This window comes from Budorcas taxicolor, chromosome 14 (genome assembly GCF_023091745.1).
Source record: "Budorcas taxicolor isolate Tak-1 chromosome 14, Takin1.1, whole genome shotgun sequence".
Classification (NCBI taxonomy): domain Eukaryota; kingdom Metazoa; phylum Chordata; class Mammalia; order Artiodactyla; family Bovidae; genus Budorcas; species Budorcas taxicolor.
In genome coordinates this window covers 30,261,776-30,277,099 of record NC_068923.1, presented here as the reverse complement: position 1 = coordinate 30,277,099, position 15,324 = coordinate 30,261,776, and the positions used below count along the sequence as shown (strand labels likewise).

Here is a 15,324-nt window from a genome sequence, read left to right as displayed (position 1 = left end):
CTCACACTCTTGGTTGATATCTTGGGCCTGCCTCTGTTCTGGTTAACTCTTGCTGCCTTAAAAGTGAAAGTGTTAGTCGATCGGTCGTGTCCAACTCTTTGCAACCCCATAGACCATAACCCACAGTGCTCTTCTGCCCATGGGATTCTCCAGGCCAGAATACTGGAGTGGGTGGGCCTTCCCTTCTCCAGGGGATCTTCCCAACCCCGGGATTGAACCCAGGTCTCCTGCATTGCAGGCAGATTCTTTACCATCTTAGCCACCAGGGAAACCTTAAAATGCACCAAAACTTAACAGTTTCAATCAGAAATCTATTGTCTCTCACAATTCTGAGTGAGAAGTTCAGAGTGTAGCAGTTATGGCTCATCTCTGCTCCATGCTATCTGGGGCTTTGGTTCAGAGGACTTGAAATGATGGGGCTAGAACAGTGGGGGTGACAGAGCGTCTCTGTCCTCGGGTAGCTTGAGTTTCCTCCCAGCGTGGTGGCCTCAGGGCAGTCAGACTTCTCACGTGGTGGCCCAGAGCTCCCAGAGGGAGGAAGCAGAAACTGCATGTCCTCTTAAAGGTCCCGGCCCAGAGCTGTCATAGTGTCACATTTTACTGGGCAGAGCGGTCACAGAGCAGCCCCAGTTCAAGGGAACAGGAACGGGACGCGAACCCCACCTCTCCGTGTCAATGAACGTGTGGCCGTCTTTAATCTGCCACAGTGCAGGCGTGCAAGCTGTTGCTTTAGTCGTTTCTGACGCTTTGCGACCCCAGGGACTGTAGCTCGCCAAGCTCCTCTGTCCATGGGATTCTCCGGGCAGGAATACTCGAGTGGGCTTCCAGGGGATCTTCCCGACCCAGAGACTGAACCTGCGTCTCTTATGTCTCCTGCATGGGCAGGCGGATTCTTTACCACTAGCACCACCTGGGAAGCCGTGACCTGCCACAGTGCCTACCACAAAAGCACTGCCTGCCTGCCCTCGAAGGAGAGTCTCAGAAGCTGGTGGTGGCACCTGAGAGCGGAACCAGAAGGCAGGACCCACATCCCTGGTCACAGGTGAAGTTGGAGCTCAGAGAGGGCGCCTTTCAGGGTAGCTGGCTGCTCGGAGGGTTATGTGAGATTGTTCCTGCTTTGGGTAGGGTAGTAGTTTCCTAGGACTGCCTTCACCAAAGTACCACCAATGCGGTGGCTGAAAACAGTAGAAACTTTCTGTCTCCTGGTTCTAGAAAACTGAAGTCATGCTTCCCCTGAAGGCACTAGGGAAGGATCTGTTCCAGACCTATCTCCTAGCTTCTGGTGTGTGTGTGCGTACTAAGTTGTTTCAGTCATTCCAGATCTTTGTGATCCTATGGATTGTAGCCCGCCAGGCTCCTTTGTCCGTGGGATTCTCCAGGCAAGAATACTGAAGTGGGTGGCCATGCCCTCCTCCAGGGGGTCTTCCTGACCCAGGGATCGAACCCATGGTTCCTGCCGCGTCTCCTGCATTACAAGTGGATTCTTCCTTTACTGCTGAACCACCTGGGAGGTGGGAGGGATGTAAAGAGCCTGCTGAGGGCAGAGGTTTCAGGGAGAAGAGTGTGTGAGTTTTGGTTAGAGCCTTGAGGACCCTGAACGCTCATCAGACAAGTTGGAATGGGACTCATGAGCATGGGAACCCAGACTGGTTGTTACTAACATAAGAGAGAGAGTAAAATCAGAGACTGGGGGAGCTTTGCCTGGCAGAAGGCACAGGCAGATTGGAATAAGGAAGACCACGGAAGGAAAGACCATCATTCCATTTCAGCAATCTAGATGAGGTGTGATGATGGCTTGGGCCAGTGTGTAAATATCTGTGGTGTTACAAACAAATGATAGAGCTTGGATTCAAACTGAAAGAGAGAGACAGACTCATGAACTAGGGTAACATGCCTTGGGCACACACAGGACAGATGACACTGGAGGTAGTAGCCGAGATGATTTTGTGTCACCAGCATGAGTGACAGAGTCTGGTGGCCCTGCGGCACTGGAGGAAAATGAGGAAGCCACATGATCATCTTGGCTTGCGACAAGTTGGGTTTGCAAACTAGATGTGTGCTAAGTTGCTTTAGTCATGTCCGACTCTGTGCAACCCCAAGGACTGTAGCCCACCAGGCTTCTCTGTCCATGGGATTCTCCAGGCAAGAATACTGGAGTGGGTTGCCATGCCCTTCTCCAGGGGATTTTCCCGACCCAGGGATTAAACCCGCATCTCTTACATATCCTGCTTGGCAGGCGGGTTCCTTACCACTAGCACCACCTGGGAAGCAACAAGACACCCTATTATTATTGTTACTGTTTTTGCTATTTCTGTTTTTATTCTCTAATTAACTAGATAGAATACACTCAATACTTTCTATACACCAAGCTGTATTATGCTTTTCTTTGATTGATCTTATTATTTGATTCTCACAACAACTGTCTGGGGGATAATTTCAGTTATTATCCCCGTGATACAAATGAGAAAACTGAGATATCCTTTTCTCTGAAATGCTCTGTCCCTCGAACAAGATGTTATTTTAACAATTTTCATTTTAATACCACTCATGACACTGAGCCTTCAATTTTTTAAAATTTCTTCTCCTGTGAGCGTGCTGATATTTCATCAACCAATGCTCAGTGACCATTCTGACCCATTCAATCAGCTGAGAAATAACCCCATTTCTCATTTGTATATAGGGTTTTGCTTCTTGATATTCATCAGCATGTTTTTAATATTTTGACCAAGCTCCCACACCTAGGGTCATAGCATGTTGGAGCCTCATGACTGTCAGCTGGAAACTCCTCTGGAAAAGGACAAAAAGAAATCTCAGAAACAGGCCCATCATATGTGAAAAAAAAATCCACTAAGTATATTGTTTCTTATCCTTTATACCCATAACACACACTGTTTTTCACACAGATTTATAGCGTACAGCAGTTGCCATAAAGATCTAACTACATAGGAAGCTATGGATGCCACATAGTTGGTTATAATTAATTAATGTTGTATCCCACCAAAAAAAAAAAAAAAGGGCAAGAGAAAGATCGGGCTTGGGTTCAAACTTCAGTTCGGGAGACTGGCTCAGTGCTGTACCACCTGTTGGCACAACAGGAAGGGAACAGCAGAGAGCTGGTGTAAGGAAGGTTCTGAGACAATCATGGAAGGAAATCTCAGCCTCAGGGGCCTTGTGAGGAAATAGAGGCTATAGTATTTCTGGCTCCACCTCCTCAGGAGGTGGATTAACAGCTCCTGAGCAACGACACAGGTAAAAGTGTTCCAGATCTGAAGGATGTTGATTCCCAGCACCATCGTTACTGTTATTTTCATTGATGCGGAGAGGAGGGACTGGGCTGTTGGCAAAAGGGGACACACACAGATTGGTAATTTTAGACCAAAGAGTAGCAGCTTGCAAAATTGCTCAGAAAATGTAAAAGGGGAATTCTGGAAGAGTAGGGAACCCTATAGGTTCTTTCTCAAGCTTAAATTGTTTAGAAAAACCATACTTTTCTAGAGCCCTTCCACCCAGGACTGACTTGGTAAGAATTCCGCCTCCATGATGAAAGTGAAAGTCGCTCAGTCGTGTCTAACTCTTTGTAACCCCATGGACTATACAGTCCATGGAATTCTCCAGGCCAGAATACTGGAGTGGGTAGCTGTTCCCTTCTCCAGGAATCGAACTGGAATCTCTTGCATTGCAGGCAGATTCTTTACCAGTTGAGCTACCAGAGAAGCCCGTGGTAGTGATCCCAAAAGGGACTCTGCCTTCCAACTTTCCCTCTGCATCCCAGACGTGTCAGGGGTGGGGAAACTCCAGACACGGCCAGCCTTGTGTTCTGGGAGAAGGAGAGGGAGCTGGCAGGCGGCCCTGCTGCTCATCCCCTACCCGACCCCTGCCCAGTCCTTGGCCTGTTCAGCCAAGACATCACATCGGCAAAGTCAACCAGAATCCTCACCCTTTCAACCCAAAGCTGATCCTCACCTTACCTGAGAGGTGGCCCAGGTCCAGGTGGGGCAGCCCTCACCCGTGGCTGCCAGAGGCCACTTGTCCAAAGCCTCCCCAATCCTTGTACCCTCCCAGGAGCATGGGTAGCTCTCTAAGCCTCAGTTTCCCCATTTGTAGAATGAGTGGGGCTGGACAAGCTCGGATTCAGGTTTGCAGATCTTTCTGGAGGATGAGTTGAGGAGGGTAGGGCATGAATGGGACTAGCTAGACGACCAGGGAGGAGGTGATCACAGGGGCCCAGACAAGAGGTGATGGTGACTGGGGTCAGGGTGGTGGCCATGGAAGATAACGGAGGAAGGGGGATCAGGAACCTGATACGGAGGGAGAGCAAACAGGCCATGCTGGTGTGAATCTGTGCATGCTCACATGTGTGTTTCTAAAGGCTAAAGCAGAGAGCATCATCCTAACTGGACAATTTTATGGAAACTGAAGGCAGCAGATCCTGGCCTTGTGGATCAGAGCCCCACAGGCTGTGGTCTCCAGCTCATTACTCATTCCCAAGGCAGCAACCAGCTTCTCATTCCCAAGGCCCCCCACTGGAACGGGGGCCTCTAGCGTCTGCCTGGAAACAGGGAGCAGCTCACCAAAGGGGAGGTCAGGAGTGACAGGAAAGTCCAGGCTGCAAACCTAGCTCAGCTGGCCCACTGCAGCGGTGTCCCATGGATGCAGTAACCAATGACCACAAAACAGCACTAGAGGTCAGAAGCCGTAAATCAGATCCACAGGGCTAAAGTCAAGGTGCTGGCAGGGCTGATTTCTTCTACAGTTGTTCTTGTTCAGCCGCTAAGTTGTGTCTGACTCTTTGGTAAATCTTTTGCTAATTCTCCCTGGTGGCTCAGCGGTAAAGAATCTGCCTGCAGTGCAAGAGCCCCGGATTCAATCCCTGGGTAGGGAAGATCCCCTGGATAAGGGAACGGCAACTCAGTCCAGCATTCTTGCCTGGAGAATCCCATGGACAGAGGAGTCTGGTGGACTACAGTCCATGGGGTCACAAAGCGTCAGATACGACTGAGCAACTAATGCTTTTGCTAAGTCGTATCCAACTCTGCTTCTGCAGGCTCCTTGCCTTTTGCAGCGTCTAGTAGCTGCCTGCATTCCTTGGCTTGTGGTGCCTTCTTCCATCTTCAAAGTGTATCACTCCAGTCTCTGCTTCCATCCCCACATCGTCCTCTCCTCATCTGTAGTCAGATCTCCCTCTGCCTCCCTCTGTAAGAACACTTGTGATTTTACTTAGGGTCCACTTGGATGACCCAGGATAATCTCTCCCACTGTCCTTAATCACTTCATCAAAGTCCCTTTTGTCATGGAAGGTTACATTCCCAGGTTCTAGGGCTTAGGACCTGGATGTCTTTGAGGACCACCATATTCAGCCTGTGATACCCTGGCTCCTAGGCAAAGAGATGCAGAAATACAGCCCCTGGATGTGGCTTTAATCTGTGTGATTTTGTCTGGGATCTAACTGGCTTGGATGAATGGCTTTGTGAAGGACATTCTATCAGAGAATATGAGTAAACCTTCAACCTTTATTCCAGGCTTTGAGATGAAGGGAAGTCTCTTCGAAGTAGAGATGAAAGAGTTTCAAGAGAAAGCTCTGGGTTTGGGGATGCAAAGGATGGGCTGGAGGGAGGGGGTCGGGGACAGAATGGAGAAAGGGATCTGACAGACAGAATCTAAGCGTCTGCTGAAAAGCCTTGTCTCGCCCTGATCCGTGTCTGGGGAACAGAAAAATCTCACTTCTCTCTCAGCTTCGAGAAGATGAAATGTGCTCAAATCACCCACAGGAGCGAAATGAAAAGGTTACACCAGGAATTGTCGATAAGATAAATCCCTGTGGTCTCACAGCCTCTCTAAACGTTTTGATAGCAGAATGTGATGGATCATGAATCAGAGTAGGCCCATCTTAAACACCTGATACCGCCTTATTTATGTATGTATGTGACACGTAAAAGCAGAATTGACTCCTTTTTCTTTCTGTCTCAGGGATATTTTCTTCCTTCTTTCAGAAATGCATCCCTCTTCCCCCAGCCCTGGTTTTCTGTGTTCGTGGGTGTGTGTGCCTATATGTGGAGGTGGCTGTTAGGATGCTTTCCACCCAGAAAAGGTCTTGAAGATGATGATAGCACCAGGAATTAACTGCGAAACTAATGAAGCCACTTTGTTTCAAAATATGTCTTAATCCCCTTGCCGTCTTTGTTTTGTTTTGTTTTTAACAAGATTATTGCTCCAAGAAAGAGGGAGTAAAGATGGTACAACGTGAGAGATTTGCCACGTGAAACCCAGGCAGACACAGAGACTATTTCCCAGTTGTCCTGGCTTGGATCTACAGTCATAAGCTACTTCAAGCCCCTCCATGGGATCAGATTAAACTTGCTTTGTCATATGCTTTCTTTAACACTAATGTCTGCTTTATAATTCATGACAGTCGTAAGTGTTGTATGGAACCTCATTTCCCACCCAAGTCTGGTCTAATTCCAAAGCTAGTGGACTTACCCACTCTGCTTAACTGGCGTCTTTAGAACCAGCTCAGCTCAAAACACCTTGATCCTATCATGGCCTTGAGGACAGATAGCCACCCAGCAGAACCCATCACCCCAACCCAACCACCTCTGGGAGAAACTTCACCGGCCTGCCCAGTCAGAAAGGCTTTAAGATTCAGGGCCCTCTGGCCAAACTCACATCCTGTCCCTTCCCAAAGCTTGTGGTTAGCCTTGCCTTGTGGGCAGGCTCAGGTCACCTCTAAGACCAGTGCCTCTCAACTCCAGTGCCATGTGACACTTCTTGATTCTGGTTTTTCTCCTTTAGCTTCTCTTGCTAGAAGCAAAGAATGGCATTTGGGTGCAAACTCTTTATTTATGAGCCATCAAGACAGTGCTTCATTTTAACTTCAAAAAGCTGTAATGCTGTAGTTTTGTTTTTTAATCCAACCTATAAAAGGTACTCCTTAGGATTATAGTGTCTCTTAATGTTTGATCTAGACTCACAGATGACTTTTTCTTCCCCCTACTTGGAGACGTTTGGAGCTCTCGTCTCACATTCATCTACCCCTGAGTGGTCCCAGGTAGGGAAAAGTAAAGCATTTTTCCATTTACAAAACCATCGAAGAGTTTTCATGTTGGCAAGTGAAAAGTTGGACTTTTCAATAAAACTTTTAAAGTTCTTTCCAAAAGAAGTATTTTGAGGGAGAATATGATTTTTAAATTAGAATAGTTTGAAAATTACTTTGCAGTGAACATCAAATGCTGTGGTTAGTCGGTGAGCCTCTGCCTCTGTTTTCACTGATATTTGTTATTGTGTTGAGGTTATTCTTGCTTGATATGAAGATCTCAGCTTACCTGGCCTCTCCTCAAAGAGGCTTTCCCTGAATATCTTCATTGAAAGTAGGTCTTAGGAATTCCCTGGTGGTGCAGGCTTAGGACTCCACACCCTCTCTGCCAAAGGCCAGGGTTCAATCCCTGATCAGGGAACTAAAATCCCACAAGCTGCATAGATCAAACAGCCAAAAAAAGAGAAAAAAAGAAAAGAATGAAAGTAGGTCTTAAATCACTATCACATCATTTCTAAGAGCTTTTTGCAGAGTACTTGGGGTTAGTCACTCAGTTGTATTTGACTCTTTGTGACCTCATGGACTGTAGCCCACCAGTCTCCTATATCCATGGAGATTCTCTAGGCAAGAATACTGGAGTGGGTTGCCATGCCCTCCTCCAGAGGATCTTTCCAATCCAGGCAACTTACCACTATCTATAAGTTCTTTGTTTTCTATTTATTTTCTGATTTTCCCTCCCTAGATCATGGGCACCTTGAAAGCAGGAATCTTATGTCTTATTTCCTGATTATCAAAGCAGTGTCTGGCATGGGGAGGCACTCAAGGAGGAATGAATGAATGAATGCTTGAGCTGTGTTTTCTTTTCTGAGGTTCCATGTTTCTGCTTCCAAAAAATCAGTCTTCTGCTGTATTTTCCTTTTAAAATACCAGGACTACTGTAGGAAGGAATGGGGCATTGAGGTAGGATTGGGTGGCAGAAAGCGCCTCTCACAACCAGCTCTGAATACTCCCAGGGAGGTTTGAAGGTGAGGACGACATGGTCGGATTCAGGGTTAGAAACATGACATTCAGTCATGGCATCAATTGTGACACAGGCAGCAGCAAGAAATCTGTTTCTAAAAATAAATATTGAAGTTCAGGATGTGATGTGATTAGCAAGGATTCAAGGTTAACACTATATGAACATCACTCCCACTAACATCCTGAGATTCTTTCTTAAGGGAAAGCGAATGATGCGGCAAGAATGAGAGCACATTGCAAATGGTCATGCCACCTAGCATGTCAGCCATGGCAGGGAAAGGCTAAGGATTGCTTTTATTTTTTTTAATCTTTATTGAATTTGTTACAATATTGCTTCTGTTTTATGTTTTGGCTTTTTGGCCACAAGGCATGTGGGGTCTTAGCTCCCTGACCAGGGATCAAACCCATACCTCCTGTGTTGGAAGGCGAAGTCTTAACCACTGGACTGCCAGGGAAGTCCCAGGATTGCTGTCTTAGAAAGAAACAGTGGGGACTCACCCTGGTTGCCCAGTGGTTAAGAATCTGCCTTGTGGTGCAGGGGACATGGGTTTGATCCCTGGTCAGAGAACTAAGATCCTGCCCGCTGCAGGGCAACTAAATCCACACACCTCAACTACTGAGCCCACACGCCGTAATGAAAGATCCCACATAACACAACTAAGATCCAACACAGCCAAATAAATATTTAAAAAAAGAAAGAAAGAAATGGTGGCAGTTAGGAGGTAGGCCTGAAACTGCGTCTGTTGGGACCTTTTCTGTTATAGGTGCCAGATAAAGTCCCATCAGAGTGGTGTCAGCAAGCTGCCTTGTGGGAAGGTCCCTGCGTGAGTCAGATCCAGGCGTGCCAGCACGCAGAGGGATGCAGTCATGACTGCATCTCTACTCAGCTGGTTCTGACCAGCTCCACTTGGGTCGTGAGCCCACCCCTTAATCACTCACTCTCGCTGAAGAACGTGATGCAGTGAGTGGTCAGGACCAAGTCACATGCCCACCACTGGAGGATCCACAGGGGCCAGGAGTGGGTGGGGGTCTTTCTCTAGAAAGAACTGGACTGCCATGGCCAGCGGAGTAAGGAAGGCATGCGGGACAGGCAGGCGATGCCTGGCACAACCAGGAGAAGCCAAGGTCAGACCATGATGTAGGGAGTCATTGCAGCTGCAGGGAGGAGCCAGGAGGAGGACTCACCTGGAGCAGAGGATGAGGGATGGGAAGCCATTGGCACTAAGGAGGCAGAGTCAGGAGGGCCTGGTGCAATAATCAACTGTGGGGTGGGAGGGGAAGTGGAGGCACAAGAGGAATCTGGGTTTCTAACTCGAATGACTGAGATCATGATGCTTTTATTTGGAATGAGGAGCATTACAAAAAGATCAGATTTGAGAGACAGGTGAGGAGCTTGGCGCTAAATGAGTTCAATCCTGAAGCACCCGTGAGACTCCAGGTGATGATCAGAGATTCATAGAACCCACACTTGGAAGAGGTTCTAAGACCATCCAGTCCAGCCTCTCCCAAACTTCCCCTTCAGATCCACCTTCCAAATGGAGATAACTGAGTAGTCTGTTTCCAACCGAGTGGGACTGGGTCATCCACTTTTTTAAATTCATGTATTATTTTTCTTGGTTTTCATGAATCATCTTAGCTTTTTTTAAAAATCAAGTTTCAGGGGACAGTGGCCACTCTGGCCTTTGGTTCCAAGTCTGGGTTTTCATCCTCGCTGTCAGCCAGAGTTGGCAAAGGGAGGTCTGAGGCTCTGCAGCGAAGAGTGAGGCTAGAAAGGCTGGTTTCCCAGATGTCTGTCTGCAAGGGTGAGTGTGGAGCTTCAGGATGGATGAGGTCACACCAAAGAGGACGGAGAGGAGAGGGATGAGGAGGATCCCAGGGCATGGAGGTGACAGTGGAGGATGGAAGAAGCAGCAAAGCAGGAGCTGCTGGGCGGAGATCCAAGGGCACCACCCGGGAGAGCCAAAGGGAGGCAATTTGAGGAAGGCGGTTTGCCCCACAGAGTCAGTGACGTGGGGTATATTTGGTGTTTGAAAAGAAAAGCGTTGACAGAGCAAGGAGGACAGAATGTGCAGAGGTGAGGGATGAACAGGGCAGTAACAGGAGGGACAAGCTTCAGTCATCTCAAACTTCCTTTGAGACATTTTTTTTGATAGTTACATGATATTAACAGGTATCTTCCCTGAGTCGCAAGCTCAGAGTTCATCATACTGGGGACACAGAGGCAAACCCTGTGCACAGACTTTGTTGTTATTCAGTCACTCAGTTGTGTCTGACTTTCTGACCCCATGGACTACAGCACGCCAGGCTTCCCTGTCCTTCACTATCTCCTGGAGTTTGCTCAAACTCATGTCCATTGAGTCGGTGATGCCATCCAGCCATCTCATCCTGTATTGCCCCTTCTCCTCTGACTGCTCACTCTCACTGGGTACCCTCGGCACCCTTTGACGTGGGTACCGTTTTCATCCCCAGATTAGATAGAAAGGCTGAGGCTTCAGAGGACAAGTGTGACTTGTCCAGACTCACACACCAATGAGTGGTGGCTCCAGACCCAGAAAGCCAGTCTCTTGCACTGGGGAGTCTCTCTGCCCCAGGAAGCAAGAGTTATCATAATACTGGGCAGATGATGGTGGAGTTGAGCCCCTTTGGGAACTTTGATGTTGCTTATCACATTTGTCTTGCGTTGTCTACTTTTTTAGGGAAATGGCAATCTGAGGTGATCATAACCCAAAGGGAAGGGGGTTAAGAGTGGAGGGAGCCAATGAGTGCTAGGCTGGGGTCCCCAGGGAGCAGAGGGCAGGCCTGGAGGTCAGCTGGAGGTGTTACCCTATAACAGGGAGACCCGCTACCCACTCCAAGGTAGAGAGAAGAGAGATGAGTGTGGAGAAGGGGAAGAAAGTGATCATGATCTTCTCAGCAAGATAGAAAGCAAAATCTTCTCACACAGGCAAAGTTAAGCAAAATCTTCTCACACAGGCAAAGTTGGGAGAATTAAAAACACTGGCACAGTTGCCATAGAAATTTCTATGGGCATGAACAAAAGATGAGTAAAAAGATGTCAGAGCAGCATGACTCAGGTGAGATGAGCTGGTGTAAACACACAACCCCTGACACGGGGGTTGGCAGCTGGGAGGGGCTGTGGGGGAAAGAATGCTCGGAGGGGGCACCGAGGGAGGGGCAGGGGCAGAACAGCACCTGTGAACCTCACTCTGCCAAGTCCCTCATCACTGATGGAAGCGACTAAAGCTAGCTCACTGGTTAAAGGCACCCTTCTAGGTAACCAGACGGAGTCAGCGTTAAAGGGTCTCTTTCAGTCCAGTCTGCAGTGGAGGTGGAAGTTCACCCATTTCACAGCTGCAGAACTGAGGCTGGCCAAGGGAAATGAGCGTGGTGCAGTTGGCATTCTCCAGGCCGCCTGTGGGTCTGGGGCCTTGGGCAGTGGGCATCCTGGCTGCGGCCAGAGCAGGGCAGACTCCCATGAGTAAGAGGCAGAACCAGGATTCAAATCAGAAGCCTGGTTCCAGCCTGTGGCCCCTTCCCCTCACCAGGTGGGCACTCGTGGTGAAGACTGAGCGGGAACAAGGCAGCTGGAGGCCACCTCCTCACCTAGTGAAGAGCCAAGGGCGTCTGAGCTTGGAAATTCATCGCTTTGAGTAAAAGTAAAGTCTGGGCCTCAGGCTCACATGGGCTGACACGAATCTGCCTTCTCTGGCTTCTTTGTCTCTGAGGACTCACTCCCCCACCTCGAGTCCCCACTCCTGCCACTCCTAGCAGGACAGCAGCCTCCTCTCAGCGTCACCCGAACACATGGGGACGCTCACGTCACGATTCTGCCTCTGACCTTACCGCCCTAAACACAGTGGGTCTCCTCTAATGTCACCGTGTCATTTCATGAGCTTCATTTCATCCACTGAAATATTTTGGCTGCAGGAGACCACGCAAGCCCTTCTTCCACCTAGTAAGAGAGTTTCTCAGTGTAGCGAGTTGAGAAAGACATTACAATTCAATTAAAAATCTTACTCCTTTAAACACCCGCTGTAGGGAAGATCCACTCGAAACTTGTGAGAAACCTCATTTATACACCCAGTGTCAGGAAATGGAATAGCTAACCTTTAGCAGCTGTGTGTTACTGGGACCCAGCAGTGAGTGCAGAGCCAAGGGTGATCTGGGCTCCACCCTCCTCAACCAGCAAGCTAACCTCTCTGAGCCTCAGTTTCCTCATCTGTGAAATGGAGAACATTACCATCTATTGATGTTGTGGGAATAATAAAGATTTTACATGTAAATGGCATCTTGTTACTACGTTATCCACCTACCCTTAACCAGATCAGCAAACCCTTTAAAAAAAAAAGAAACTGAACAATAAAAGTTAAGCAGAAACACAGATAATGGGAAGTAGCTTCTTAAAACTCACCTCTCCAGCCACAACTCTGCTACTACACACGCTGTCGTTCCTAAGGATGTCTTACACTCCGTTATCCAGTGCCCAGTGTCCTTGTCTCTTCCAGCATCGTTACTTTCTACAATTCTCCCCCTATTTCTGCATCGTCCTCTGAACTGTCATTTCCCAGGGGAGCTTGCTAATTCACTCTAGTCCAGCACAGAACACAGCAAGGAACATTTCCCATCTTCCCAGTGCAGGGTTGGCTTGGGCCCAACCACTTCTGAAGCAGGAGAGGCCACTGATGGCTTCTTGCTGAGGCCATCAAACCTGGCTGATTGCTAGAAATGCAGATTCTTGGGCCTGCTCCTGGATGCTTGAGTTCAATAAGTCTGGACTGGGGCTCTGGAAAAAGCACCCCAGATGGCATCTGACGGTTTGGGAGCCACCCCATAGGCTCACCCCCAAAATTCAAGTTTAGATTTAAAGATAAGCTGGAGATAAATCAATAAAGGTCAGGAATTAACTCAGGGTCACCAGTGACATTTCAAACGCCTCTCCCATTTAACAGATGAGACAAATGGAGGTAAGGATGGAGACAGATGAGGAGAGAGCTGGGAGCTTAGAGCAAAACCCAGGATCTGGGCATCCCACTCCTTTCTCCACCCACACCCCACCCCACCCCCACCACCATCACCACCACAACATACCTTCACATCAGAATTCCCTCTCCTGGGGTGCGGTGCGGCAAGGAGAATGTTGTGACTTTAAGACATAAAGGAACAATCACATACACAGACACAAAAGATTTACCCTTGATGAACTGCAGTGGTACCTACTAACAGCTCTGTCAGAAGACCCAGCAAAGCTAAAAGCATCCGTCTGGGCTTTGATGTCCTGACAAGATGCTTCCTTTGAAAGCTCGGAGACAGTCCTGTAATTCCCTCTGACAGCCCTGGTGAAAGCTCTGAAATAAGAAGTGGCGTCCTGCCAGAGCCCGAAGGTGTGATTCCTTGAGAGTGGAACATGTGTCCTCCCTGAAAGGCCCAGGATCCTCCACTCGCCTTGGGCTGGAGACCCTGGCCCCAGGGGACCTCTGTGGCCTGACTCTTCACCTGCCCCAGCATCTCCCTAGGGAGCTCAAGGCCTGGACATTTCCCTCATCTGACAGCTAGGCTGCATGCCAGCCACTTTGCAAAGAGTTTCCAGGGACTGATCTGACAGTATGACCCGTTTTTCCTCCCCTGAGGGCCCCAGGTCACTCGTAGGGAAAGGTCAGGAAATGCTAGTGCCCCGTGTCTGGAAATGAGCAGGGTGATGGGGAGGAGGGAGACCGAGTGGGTGACAGTGGGCAGGTGCTCACCTGGAGAGGCTGACAAAGCCTTCCTCGAGGTGTCCACACATGCAGTGTCGTCCTCGCCTGGGAGCTTGCTGGCAACGCAGCGTCAGTCCCGCCCCAGCCTTCCCGAATCTGTATTTCAACAAGATCACCAGTTATTTGTCTGTACGTAAAGAGCTGTATCCCAACTCTGCTGCTCTAGGCGGTGTGATTATGGCCACGCTCCTTAACGTCTCTGAGCTTCAGTGTCTACACAGGGTTCCAGAGAAATGAAACACATAGCACTCAGCTCATACTCAGCCTTCAGTGAATGTTCACCATCATTGTTATCGAGAGAATGATTAAGGGAGAATCCATTTTGCCATATTTAAACCCAAATCATCCAGCTACTCCTCGGTGGAGAAGGAAGTCCAAACTGAGTGGGAGAAAGTCCAGACAGAAAGTAAGGAGCCCTCAACATCTACTTAAGGAACAAGCTTAAAGGCTTGAGGAACGGGTGTCTCTTAGGAGCCTTTACTCTGACTGTTGAATCTGGGGCTAGTAAAGGTGATGCCTGATGCTTAGCTTGGGGGTTCTTACCCTCATTAATGTGCCATTTTTCCCTGCCATTCCCACCCCTCAAACTTACCTCCCAGCCCCTGCTGCTTCCATGATCCTGCCTAAAAGGCCTCACCACTCCTTCACCAGCAGAATGAAACCCCGCCTCTTCAGCATGGCGTTCAGTGGCAGCGTGCCATTCACAGTCTGGCCCAAGCTGACTTATCAGGTGCCTCGGGGCTGCCATCACACCTGCCCTTTAGTTTCAGTCCTTTTCATTCCTTGATGTTTCCTTCTTCTCACTGCATCCTCTGCCTGGGAGTACTCTGTTCCTCTGATCAGAATCATTCCCCTTCTCTGTACCCGACAGGATCCAACTCTGCCTTTGGAGCCCTGCCTCAGACTCCCAAGGCAACAGAAATCAAAGCAAAACTAAACAAATGGGACCTAATCAAGCTTGTAAATTTTTGCACAGCAAAAGAAACTGTAAAATGAAAAGATACTTACAGAATGGGAGAAAACATTTCCAAATGATGCCGCCGACAAGGGCTTAATTTCTAAAATATACAAACAACTCATACAACTAAATACCAAGAAAACAAAACTAATCAAAAAATGGGAAGAAAACCTATATAGACATTTCTTCAAAAAAAGACATGCAGATGGACAGCAGGCACATGAAAAGATGCTCAACATCATTAATTAGAAATGCAAATCAAAACTACAACGAGATATCACTTCACACCAGTCAGAATAACCATCATCAAAAAGTCTACAAATAACAAATATTGGAGAGGGTATAAAAAAACAGGAACCCTCCTATGCTAGTGCAGCCACTATGAAAAGTATGGTGATTCCTCACAAAACTAAAAATACAGTTACCATATAATCCAGCAATACCACTATTGGGCGTATAGCTGAAGAAAACTATACTTTGAAAAGATATATGCACCCTGGTGTTCATAGCAGCACTATTTATAACACCAAGACATGGAAACAATGTAAATGTCCACCAACAGA

General features: G+C 48.2%; 1 protein-coding gene and 1 long non-coding RNA gene across 6 annotated transcripts in view; one reads left to right on the top strand and one right to left on the bottom strand.

Moving 5' to 3' along the window:
• Positions 1 to 15,324, top strand: part of ZHX2 (zinc fingers and homeoboxes 2) — a 179,864-nt gene that overhangs the window by 134,102 nt on the left and 30,438 nt on the right. For 2 of the 5 annotated variants that reach the window (XM_052651423.1, XM_052651425.1), the window contains one exon: positions 886 to 1,042. The exons of the other annotated variants lie outside the window; for them this stretch is intronic. The gene's annotated coding sequence lies outside the window, so the exon portion shown is untranslated. The remainder of the gene's footprint in view (positions 1 to 885; positions 1,043 to 15,324) is intronic. 5 annotated transcript variants of the gene reach the window in all.
• Positions 3,261 to 13,810, bottom strand: LOC128059067 (uncharacterized). The gene is made up of 3 exons (XR_008200581.1): positions 13,792 to 13,810; positions 13,139 to 13,193; positions 3,261 to 3,334 (listed from the first exon to the last, which is right to left on the bottom strand). It is a non-coding gene; the product is annotated as an uncharacterized LOC128059067 (long non-coding RNA).